A 13,332-nucleotide genomic window follows, 5' to 3' on the forward strand; every position below is an offset into this window, starting at 1 on the left:
AATTACACCAGCACTTGATTACCCACTAGATGTACTTTCCTAACAGACGGGATCAGTAACATACCTTGCCTTCCTGGTCTGGTGGGTTAGGTAGATTTAACTAGGGATACTTGTGAAGTTATCAGAAGCATCCTAACAAACAGAATGCTTGACCAGGGGTTCTGATTCCTGATGATAATCTTGCCAGGATTCTTTGCCCTAAGGGGGTGTGTGTTTGCTGTTTGTGGGGTGTGGGGTGTGTGTGTGTATGTGTATATGTGTGTGTGTGTGTGTGTGATATAAATGTCCTATATTTAAGTGATGTATTATGGAAGCAACATTATTAAAACTAGAAAATAACTTGTGATTACTTTTAAATTACAATTCTTCAGTTACTCTGTGCTGCATTAGAAAAATCATAAATTTTGATTTTATTTTAAAACATATTAATATTGCAATAGAAGATTATATATATATATATTTGTTTTCTTAAGTTTTCGTGGGTACTTACATGTATGGTATTCAGCTTTGTTCAGGTATTTTCCCACGTCATTATAGTTGTGCTTTTAAAGTTCTCATCTGCCGAAACGTTGCTACAACTTTAAAAGCACAACTATAATGACGTGGGAGAATACCCAACAAAGCTGAATAACATACATGTAAGTACCCAAAACTTAAGAAAACAAATATATATATATATATATATATATATATATATATATATATATATATATATATATGTCTTTGGTTATTCGGGTTTTCTCGATAAAATTGGAAGTATCTAGGCAATGTTTCGATGAAGTCTCATTCATCATCTTCAGGCTTGTGTCTTTGTGTCTTCGGCTCTGTGCTTCTCAGAGTAAATACTCTGAGAAGCACAGAGCTGAAGACACAAGCCTGAAGATGATGAATGAGACTTCATCGAAACGTGCCTAGATACTCCAATTTACGCGGGAGAAAACCTGAATAGTAAAAGAAAATACCATGAGAACCTCAGAAAACATATATATATATATATATATATATATATATATATATACACACACACACACACACACACGCACACACACACACACTTGTTTTCTGAGGTTTTCGTGGGTATTTGTATTTGTTTTCTGAGGTTTTCGCGGGTATTTGTATTTGTTTTCTGAGGTTTTCGCAGGTATTTGTATGTGGATCTTTGGTTATTCGGGTTTTCTCCCACGTAAAATTGGAAGTATCTAGTGCTTCTCAGAGTAATGTGAGCTTGCAGCTGCTGCTTCTTTTTAACTGCAGTGGGGGTGTGACTTGATAGGGTTGGGGCTTGGCTGTGTTCTGATTCTGATCTTACATGTGAGTTGATGGATTCTGCAAATTTCTTGCCAAACAACTACAGCCCTATGCAGAATCCATCAACTCACACGTAAGAAACTTATTCCAGTTCATCGAGATCATAAAGAAACAAAACTTACAACCCAGCAACCTTCTAGTGAGCTTCGATGTCATATCCCTCTTCACCCAAGTGCCAATAAAAGAAGCCTTGTCAGCCATCCAAAACAAATACAACCCCCCAAGCACATCCTAGATCTGACCAACCATTGCCTATCCAATACATACTTCACCTACAATGGACAAAAATACAAACAAATAGAAGGAGCACCCATGGGGTCACCCCTCTCCCCTGTCATTGCAAACCTCTACATGGAACACTTTGAAACACAAGCTCTAGAAAAATATGATCACAAACCCAAACTCTGGCTCAGATACATAGATGACACCTTCATAATCTGGCCACATGGGAAAGAAAAACTGAACAACTTCCTCACACACCTCAACAGCCTACATCCCAAAATAAAATTCACCATGGAAACAGAAGCTAACAATCAACTTCCCTTCCTAGATGTCTTAGTATACAAAAAATCCAATAGCTCCCTAGGACACACCATCTACCAGAAGAAAACACATACTATCTACACGCACTCTCACCACCACCCAGCACAGATCAATTCCGTAGCCGAGACACTCATCTCCAGAACAAAATGCTTAGCTGACAAACAACACCAAAAAACTGAACTACACACTCTCACTAACGTACTAACAACCAATGGATTCCAAAGAAAGAAGATTACCCACCTGATCCAAAAAGAAACCCCAACCAAAATCCAAGACAGAGAACAAGAGAACGGCAAAGCCCTCCTCCCATATATAAAAGGCACTACAGACAAAATCAGCAAGATCCTCCAAAAACACAACATTAAAACAGCATTCTGCACAAACAGAAAAATATCCACCATCCTAAGAAACCCTAAAGACAAAATCAAGTTAGAAAACCAAGGAGTATACAAAATCCCTTGCACCGCCTGTCCCACCACATACATCGGACAAAGTAACAGAAGAATAAGTGCACACATTGAAGAACACAAGAACTCAATCAAAAAAGAAGAACCAACCTCTTCCCTAGTCCAACACCTCAAAGCCACAGAACATGAGATTGACTTTAAAAATACCAGAACTATCGCCCAAACTGAACACTTCAACAACAGAATAATCAGAGAAGCCATAGAGATAGAAAAACGCCCACACAGCATGAATAAACGAGATGATACCTCCTGCCTACCAGCCATTTGGAAACCCGCCCTCATGAACAAACGAGTACCTAACATGAAGAATGACACCAGACCCACATGCATGAGGGCCACACAAGATGCTACCACCACACTTCTGGTGAAGCCTGATGATGGCAGATGAGATTCTGCCAAAACGTTGCTACAACTTTAAAAGCACAACTACCATGACATGGGAAAATACCCGAACAAAGCTGAATGCCATACATACATACATATACATATACATATACATATACATATACACATACACACACACACACACACACACACACACACACACACACACACACACACACACATATATATATATATATATATATATATATATATATATATATATATATATATATATATATATATATATATTCTGAGGTTCTTTGGGTATTTGTATGTGGATCTTTGGTTATTCGGGTTTTCTCCCGCGTAAGATTGGAAATATCTAGGCAACGTTTCGATGAAGTCTCATTCATCATCTTCAGGCTTGTGTCTTTGGCTCTGTGCTTCTCAGAGTAAGCACACTATATATATGTATGCATGTATGTATGTATGTATGTATGTATGTATGTAACATCGGGCTGATCTTTAGAGTCCTTCACGCTACTGAGCTTGGTTGTTTGCTTACAAATGTTTCATTACCCAACTAGATAACAACATTTAGTCAGGTAATAAAACACCTGCAAGCTAATCACCAAACTCAGAAGCACCAAGAACTCCATGTATTAATATTGATTATTTAATACAGAAATTGTAACTTTTTGGACAGAGAAAAATGATGCACTGCAGTTTAAGATATTCTTCACTGAGAGCTCATGCAAGCCTTCCAGGCATAATTTACAAAGTATTTTTGAACAGCATATGGTCTATTCCACCCACCATGTCTGGTATGGCTGAAAATCCCAAAGGATTATTTTTATATTTAAATAAAGGTTCTTCTTGTCAAAATTGCTTTCTACAAATAGTAACAGTCTGTCTAGCCTTTATTAACTTAACCTATTCAGCTGTGTTGTCACTTTCCCTAGAAGGCTTGATATAGTTGGTAGAAAGAATATATTACTCTATACTGTTAGTATAGACAAATTCCATTTCTGGACTAGGCATAGATGTGTTAATTGTTTCTTCACCTTGTTGCTTGCTTAGTGCTAAACATAATCAGAAAGTTATGTTTTACAAAAAAAAATATCCTATGGATTCTATTGAATTATTGCAGTTGTCTACTAGTGTGCTGGAGTAGCTTTCAAATTTCATTGTATTCGTGGAATGCAATGACAATAAAGGTATTCTCTAATTATTGTTTTAGGTATGCTCTTAGTGCAAAATAGTTTGTTATTTAGATGATATGTTAGTTCTAGATTGAAATAATAAAATTGAAATATGTATAATTGCATATTATGATAGTTAATTTATTGTAGGAGATGACTAGGCTGAGCCTGAAGAAATGAGGGAATGGTCAAATGTGTCATAAGTCACAAGGCCCTTACACGCTTGCAAGAGATCTAAGTCTAGCCCACCCTGAATCTTATCTCCCACTCAATTCCCTTGACTGTTAGTTGGTCAAATTACTGTAGGGAGCTTAAGCTGCAATAAATATTTACACTAATCTGAACTGCCTGAATCTACTGATTTTCCTGGTGCTTGACATTTATTATTATATGTTATGACAATTGTAATTAAAAAATGTCAGACAAATGGTTAACACAGTGAAAAGGCTATGAGATGCTAGAAGCATGGCATTCAGATAAATCAGCCATCAATAGACACATAGACATAAACCACATTTACACATCATTCATAAGAGACAATAAAAAAGCTACAGGGTGGGGATTACAGAAGAAACAAAAAGACCAGAATATATCCTTTCCAACAGTCAACAACCAGATAAGCAGAAACTAACATGAGGCAAGCAGAAAACAATAACCTAATCAAGGACCTACCAAGGACAAAACCATAGACATTCCAATACTGGCAGGGCAAGCTACTGCATATAAACAAGGAGTAAACCCTACACTCACCAGCACTGATGATGTTCCCTAAATTAGGTAATGAAATGTCTGCAAGCAAATTACCAAGCTCAGAGAGCACCAAGGATTCCATAGTTCAACCTTGCATTCTCTTCTATTGATTTAACTATATTACTCTGAGACTAGATGCTTTGATTGGATGAAGAAAGTACTATTCAATAACATCTTGTAATATAATGTTTTTGCTTCCAGATTGAAAAAAAAAATCATTGTTATCTAATTTAAAATATTCAGCCAGTGAACATGGTATCAAATTAAAATATTTCAATGAAAATCATAACATTTAAATATAATTTATTGGTCTACTTATGACATGATCTTAGAATAATTAATTTAATTAATTAGAATTAGCAATTTAATTAAAGCTGACCTACAATTACCTGGTTTCATTGGCAACTGATGTCATTTTAATGGCCATAGATGGACTCTTAAATGGGCAACTTGAATGTAAAGAAAAATATTAAAAAATGTGGTTGGTTGGACCTGGAGGGGGTCATTTTGTGGTATGAAATACAAGGGGAAATTAAAGAAATCGTAATTTCTTACCTATCATTAACTGGGATTATAAAAGTACATGTGTTGTCAATTTTAGAATATTCGTCGAATCTAAAATCCAAAATGCTCTACTTTTATATTTGTACAGTATAGCAATTACTGCAAAAGAACTGTAAAAGAAATAAAGCCAAGCAGATTCTAGTAATTGAAAGTTGTAGCTGTTTGCAAGCAAAAGTGAATAATCCCAGATATTTCCTAACCTTAATTGTGCCAAGCTTTCCTTGAATTTAAGCAGATTGAAACTGCAGTTGAACATGCATAATGGTTCCTTTGTCTAGCTGTCACATGAGTAGCATTGTTATCATTATTGTTACATAAGGTTTAGAATGGAAAAGATGCTTTCCTTTAAACTTTCAGAGTTGCAGAATTGTTAAACTGATTAAGTAGTAAATAGTTTTCCTACTGTCTATTTATTATATCTGAATTTTAAGGCATGAGTTACTTTAGTTATACAATAGTCTTATCATACCAATTTTCTGTTGTCAGGACTATTTGCAAGGAATTAATATCACAGTATAATTTAATATCAGTGTGATATATCTAAGGGTTTCCTACAGAACAGTTGTCCCCAAAGATCACTGAATTCTTCAGCATGGTTCACAATCACCAGTTGCTTCACTGCTGAATGAAAGAACTCAACATATGTGAACCCCAACATGTTAGAAGACCAAATGACAATAAAAATGAGTAGGCAGATTGAACTGTCTTCATCCTGTGATCTGCCTTACAGGATGTTGTAGAAAAAATTCAAAACAAAAAGGGGAATTTTTATTTAGTTAAAATGTTTTGACTGCCTTTCAACCAATAGATGAAGATGTGTTAGCAGCTGAGTATATATCTTGTGAAAATATTGCAATATGCTTGCATCTCTTTGTGTAAAGCTATGGATTTTAAGGAGGAAAAGACAAAACTTGTTAAAGATGTATGTCCATTGCATGTTCATGGCGTGTATATAAAATACTTCTAATAGATTAAATGTGGAATATTTATAGCCACATACAGAAACATTCCATGACATTTTGCTGTTGGAAGCAAAACAAAGATGCACACTTTGGGGGAATAACAAGATGAACTGTCCAGAGCCTGTACTGGTTATGTGGAATGTCATTAGGGTTAATTACAGTGAGATGAATAAAAAAAAGCAAATTCCATGTACTAAAAGCTAGTTGAAAGTCTTTTCCTTACTTGGTTCCACATGTCTGAAGGCACTATTGAGATATAGGAAGAGCACTTATTTATTATGTAAGACTTTGCCTAATAGTATGGCTGGTTCTGTCCAAAATGTTCAAAATCTTTCATAACAGCTAAAAGGCTGGAATTTTAACCTTGACATTTAATTGATATATTAAAATTAAGTTGGTAATATGTAGGAAGTTATTAAGTACTATTTGCTCTGATGAACTCAGTCTACTACTTTTGTTGTAGTATGCATATAGAAATAGCAATAACACATAGACTTATATACAGCCCCTTAGTGCTTTACAGCACTTTCTGGGCAGTTTCCAGAATCAGCACATTGCCCCCAACAATCTGGGTCCTCATTTTACCAATCTCAGAAGGATGGAAAGCTGAGTCAACCTTGAGCCAGTCAGCATTGAACTCCAGACTGTGGATAGAGTTAGCTTGCAATACTACATTCTAACCACTGTGCCATCATGGCATATGATATCTCTATCAAAATATTTTATTATTCAACTTAAATTCAGGAGTAGATTTGCCTTTAGAACTTCACTTAATTAAACCATCACTTGGTACTGTCGGTATTTTAATTACAGGAACTATAAATCACAGTCAAAAGAATTTTGGGATCTTCCCTTTAGAAATGACTTAGGTCATTCAATATATTCATTTTGTGCAAAATAAAAAAAAACCCATATACTTGAGTTCAATGAAGAGTTAAATTCCTTACAAATGTACTAATTCATAAAAACAATTAAGATAAAATTACAAATGAAGAGAACTCAGGATTAACTTCTAGTATCATGCAAGTAATAAATATCTTTTATTGTGTCTGGGAAGGTTTGGAAGAAAATACATTGGGACAGGAGGTCGCCAACCTTTGGGACCTCAGGGACCACCAAACTCATAACTTTAAATCCCCTGGACCAGAGATCTTGGGAAAATCCCCCCAAAAGTCTGTAGGAAAATTCAGGGGTGGGATTCAAATTTTTTAACAGCTGGGTCTGTGGGTGTGGCTTAGTTGGTGGATGTGGCTTGGTGATCATGTGACTGGGTGGGCATGGCCAACTCAACATCACTCACATCAAGGGGCACTTCTCCTCCTCTGGCCTCATGACAGTGGGGATGCTGCAATGGTCGTAAGTGCAAAAAATGTTCATAAGTTACTTTTTTCAGTGCCATTGTAACTTTGAATGGTCACTAAACGCACTGTTGTAAGTCAAGGATTACCTTGCAAAAATACAAAAAGCTTCTTTGCTTGCAAAAAGCTGCCCTAAATACCAATCATTAGATTAAAAATACCTGCAAACCAGAGTTACAAATCAGGCAGAGTGCCAGAGCACCTTGAGGAATTAAAATAGTTAAAATGCAATTATAACTATCAGCAGCCAACTCTTGCTCATAAAGTGAAAGCCTTTAGCAGAGAGGACATTTAAGCTCTGCAGAAAGAGCACACCCAGGAGAAACAAACCTTTTGCACCATTTAAAGATACCAGCTGGTCTCACTCATTCCATAAGATATCCTAAGGATCATCCAGGTTTAAGGAAAGTCACATGCCACCCAAAAGGCAGTAAAACATCAGTGCCAAACTTGCATCCCACCTCTTGGAAACATACCCCCAAAGGACAGTGCCAGATACCACTAAAGTCGTGAAGGAAGACCCCATCCCCAGATAGAAAAAGAAACCATGAATCAGGAAAAAATCCAAACACAATACAAATAATTAAATCACAACAGTAGCTGTTGCTACTTGTTAAACCAATTACCAGAACAAATAGACACAGGAACTAGCCAGATTTCTCAAACCAGTTTCTTTTCAGGAATAGAAATTAATCTTTTTCTTTCCAAACAAAGCTGAATGGGGAAATTATCCCATCAATAAACACAGGATTAAACATCACCAAGCACAGAATTAAACTTCACCAAAAACCAGTTTTAGACCAAAACTCAGAAAGGGTATGTAAACTCACGTTTGAATGTCAATCTTTCTAGTTAGCCAAGAAGTATTTCCAGGGAGTATTTTCTCCCAACAGCAGTGTAAAAAGCTTAAAACAACCATTCGCCTTTATGAAAGTATCAAGAAAAAAAGCTCCTTCAGAGACAGTAAGTCTAGGCACACTGCCAAGAATGTAATAAGGGTGGAAAAAACAAAAGATTTCTTCTAACTACAGGTTCTCCGAACTGCTTAGAAAGTTAACAAGGGGTTCTATAGAACCAGTCAGAACTGGTAGAATCCCACCCCTGGGAAAATTTCCCACCCTGTTTTCTATCGATCGATTATTCTTTATTTGGGATCGCAGAATACCTTCTCCAGCTCCATTCTCGGGGGGAAGGGGGGGGAGAGAGAGACTTTTGGCTTCATGCAAGGAAATCAGCAGAAGTCTTTCTTTCTCTTTGTGAGACTTGTCATGCCGGTGCAGCCCCTTGGAGCAGGATGCCTTGCAGGGTCCCAAAGACTCATTTCTGGTGGAGTATGGGGGAGAGAAAGAAAGACTTTTGCTGCTTTCCTTGCATGCAGCCAAAAGCAGAAGAAGAAAGAAGTGGAAAGAAGCAGTCTGGTGGCCAAGTGAGATGAGTGGGGTGAGTGGGGTAAGTTCCCCCCTCCGCCTTTTTCTCCCTCCCCTCACTACCTCATGTTGTTCTCAATGCAAGAAACGCAAGCCCTGTGTTCCCGCAGGCCAGTTAGGCGGCACAGCCTTGTGTTCTCGCGCAGCCTGGATTAATTGCTTTGGGGGGTGACATTTCTCTGAGGACCACCAAAATTTTCTCATGGACCACCAGTGGCCCCTGGCCCACTGGTTGGCAACCACTGGTCTGGAAGACCATAGTAATCCTTCTAGCCTTCCTATCCTACAACCCAGTTTATAGATGCAAAGCCCATATAAATGATTTTCCCCTCACATTGAAAACTAAAGAACAGTATTATGCAGGAGCACCAGATTTCTTTGGAATCATGTTATATAACTATATTTAACTATAACCAACGAGACTTGAGCATCTTTATCAATTAATAAAGATGAGTGAAGTCTTTTTTTTTACATAAAAGAAAAAGCTGTTAAAAACAAGATCTGCTTGACCTCATGTCCTAATGTTTCAGAGTCTGACTGGTTTGCTTACTTACAATTTGAATCTCTGCTTTTGCTTTGAATCTGCTCCTGGACTAATCCTTTTCTGGCATTGTTTTCTATATACTGTAGAATATATACTGCATCTGATGCAGTATATACTGCATCTGATGCATGCATTAAACTTTGACTCTCTTGGTATAACTATACTGACCTTGGTCTAATGGACTATAATTCCTTCTTTGAATAATTTCAAGATAGAACAGTTCATTTACACTTGGTGTCAAGGTTTATAGGCTTTTGGAGTTCTCAGAAGATTTGTTTCATTTTTCTTGAAACTCTTCCACTACAATTTGAAACCAGTTAATACATATTATTAAAAATCAAGATATATTGTTTGGTTTGGGTTTTAAAAAAAGTCACATGGCTAGCACATTAAATGCTCATCTACCCATAAAATAATTTTACAACAACCTTTTTCAGATTAAGCAGTTTGAAGTTATTTCTAACATTGATCAGTATAAAGTAGTTTTTTTTTCCCTCAACAGCATAGACATTGAAGTAGACAAATGTAATAAACATTTATTTTCCTATAATTTTCATTGCCTGTTCCACTGTACAAAGAGATGATGTTTTCTTTTTTCTTATCTATCATGGTGAAACAAACAATACCAAAATTCCAATCAGTGTGTGTGTGCGTGTTTGATCAAATAATATTAATGTTTAGCATGTAACAAAATGCAAAAGCAAATATTAATTTGCATGAGCAAGCTGGAATACATGCCAAAAAAGTGCACATATTTTTAAACTTGCACAGTGTGTGTGTGTGTGTGTGTATGTATGTATGTATGTGTATGTGTATGTGTGTGTGTGTGTGTGTATATATATATATATATATATATATATATATATATATATATATATAGTATTCAGCTTTGTGATGTTTCAGCAGAATCTCATCTGCCACCATCAGGCTTCTGTATTGTATTCAACAGCATGCTAGTTACTCACTTTACTGTTGCGCTAAGCCCATTTCCTTACATCCCATACTGCATGCACATCATGAAGAACACACATTGTTAATTATGTATGCTCTCATTTTGAATAGTGTTACTGGGCATTCAGGAATGTTTACAGAGAAAAATGAAGTCTGAAGCCAGTTTTCAGTTTCAGCCTTGCATCACATATGGAGCTCAATCAATGGGCACATTCTTTTGAAGTACAAAACAGTGGCTTAGCTGGTTAGAAAACTTCCACTTTTACAGCTCTGTTATTAAGCTTCCCAACTGCTAAACATTTATTTTCAAAGGTCTGCCTTGGTCTTGTATCTAACATAACCAATATTGAGGAAATAAGCAATCTTGGTAGTTCTGAAATTGAAAAAGAAAAGGGATGAAATTGTATTTTATCTATTTCGTATATTTGGTAACCTTGATTCTCATGTAAGTTAAAAATATAGAACACAAAGGAATAAGTAAATGATGGTAAAATGACTGATACGAAACAAACAAAACCAGCAGCCATACAATTCAAACATAGAAGAAGAAAAGTAAATTAGAAAACTGAAAAATCACGTGTGCTTAAGGATGTCCCACTAGAGGCAATATAATATATCTGAACACAATTGATACAGTTTGAAATATTTAAATCCTATTTGTTCATCTACAAGTGTTATAAAAATTAAAAAATATCCCCAAAAAGTTCAATCATTTAAAAAAATCAAAATATAGTATATTGTGTATACATACCTACTAACCCTAATCCTATATTAAGACTATCCCAGCACATAGTAATACTTCCTGAAGGTTTCAGAAAAAAGGAATAACAATGACAATCAGGATCAGACAAGATAATCAATTGTGTGTGTGTGTGTGTGTGTGTGTGTGTGTGTGTGTGTGTGTGTGTGTGTGTGGTTCTTACATGATAGAGTCATCGCAAACTGTTCAACCACTAATAAAATCTCATAGCTTAAGTTTATGGATAAGTCTGTTGTCCAATTATTTTGAAGACAGTTTCAAAGACTTCATTCAGGCTCATGAATGAAATGTATAATCAATGAAATATAAAAATGCTGCTGCCTATCATTAGTACAAATTACCATATCAAAGAAAATTAAAGGATTACTTTTGTTTTATCATTTTATTTCTTTCTGTGAATTCTTCCTTGTTCATAAAGACCTCATTATCATCTCATTTACTTGCTAGAGCAAAAAGTAACCTTGTTGTTACTCTGGTATCCCAGTAGATGGGATTACTGGTTCTCTCAGAAAGAGCCAAGAAACTATTTCTAGAAGTTCACTACTGATGTTATCCTCACATCACAATTTAAGAAAACAAGATACACCCTCTCTTTTTGTACAGGCACCAGGGAGAAAGGTGAATCAGAGAACATTCTATTAAATCTATTTCGAATACAATTCTTGGGAACTGTTGTTTATTTATCCCGTTCGTGTTATTAGCTATATCTATCAGAGCTACAATAAAACATTATATTGTGAACTGAACTTCTAGCCAGACATTTTTCTATTCTATCTCTGCTATTTCTCCCACCCAAATAATAGTCACCATTTGAGCTTGCTCATATTTTATTGGCCTATTTCAGTCACCCAAGAGATTTCTTTAAATATTTTGTTGCTACAGCGCACTTCTGTTAATACTCCATGTATCTGAAGATTGCAGCATAGAAGCCATTAACAGCTCTAATAAATACTATAGGACTTAATCATGTCTGAGACAAATAAACAACACCAGAAGCTTTTGTAACTGTGAAAATCTGAGACCTACAAAAGATTCTCTTTTACAGCAGGATGGGAAAGTGCTATGCAATGTCAAACCATCAAATCTAATTAACTGGTTTATTGATACTGATCAAGTGTTTGAAAACTAGTGTGTCTGTCAAGCTGTTGTTGGAGAGAATCAAATTACAGACAGCTAGTCTTTCATTTGTAAAACAAGACATTCAGTTAGTCAGTCTATCCTTGCTATTTTTGTTGTCTATATGGATCACAAAAAGGGTAGCTTTGTAAATAAGACAGTGTACTGTCACTCAGTAAAAAAAACCACTGTACAGACTTTGTATGTTGTATTGTCCTTTAGAGTCACTTCACATATTCAAAGTAGTGACAGTGACACTGGTAATATAATAACAAAAAAACCCCACACACATTGGACATTGTGTAGTTTAAATTTCATGGTTGAATGATGAAAAAACTCTGCATTAAACAAATCAAATGACAAATTATTAATGAAACAAAGGGTGTTGACCCAACTTTTTGGAATGTAAAATTCTTAATGAATTGAATTTAAAACTGAATGAACTTCTGAAATGCGGCATAAAAGGAAAGGTACTACAGTACCTCTCTTTTCCCCCCCCTCAAAACAAAGTTATATTAAGGGGAAAAAAAAGTCTCTTAAGAAGATAATGAAAATTGGAAACCCAGAGATCAGTTGGTAAAATGTGGGCAAATTAACCTAGAATAGCTGAAAGAGTAATCGCATCCATTGTTTGGAGTTCTTTTTGGGACTAGCTTTTATGGGGAATACCAGCTTCATTGGATGAGTCAAATGAAACAAACAAAATGTTAAAAAGTTACCATGTTTATGTAATTGCTTACCAAGCACATCTAAATAATATTAAAGTAACCAAAATATCTTTACACTCCAACTTTTGAGCACCCCTAATGTTTGGAAGTGGAAAGCTGAAAAATTTGACAAGTCCTAGAATCATATGGGCATTTTGAACTTACAAAGGTATGCTTCCCTACTCCATCTCCAAAAACATAATGCCAAAAGGCAACAATTTCATTTTCCCGCTTGGAAGGCCGCAACTTTACACACCAACGGCACAGGTGCATGTATGTGTGACTCTCCATCATCCCCTGTAACACGCAGCAAACCAGTCTCAGAAACACACGACGGGAGGGGTGGGGG

At 36.0% G+C, this 13,332-nt stretch overlaps 1 protein-coding gene and 1 long non-coding RNA gene across 4 annotated transcripts in view; both read right to left on the bottom strand.

Moving 5' to 3' along the window:
- Window positions 1-13,332, bottom strand: part of LOC148127328 (uncharacterized) — a 212,673-nt gene that overhangs the window by 112,165 nt on the left and 87,176 nt on the right. The window lies entirely within an intron of this gene.
- MEGF10 (multiple EGF like domains 10) overlaps window positions 1-13,332 on the bottom strand; it is a 95,026-nt gene that overhangs the window by 80,852 nt on the left and 842 nt on the right. The gene's annotated exons all lie outside the window — the stretch shown is intronic.

Source organism: Pseudonaja textilis, chromosome 2 (genome assembly GCF_049901715.1).
Source record: "Pseudonaja textilis isolate UNSWEBS1 chromosome 2, rPseTex1.2, whole genome shotgun sequence".
NCBI classification, from domain to species: domain Eukaryota; kingdom Metazoa; phylum Chordata; class Lepidosauria; order Squamata; family Elapidae; genus Pseudonaja; species Pseudonaja textilis.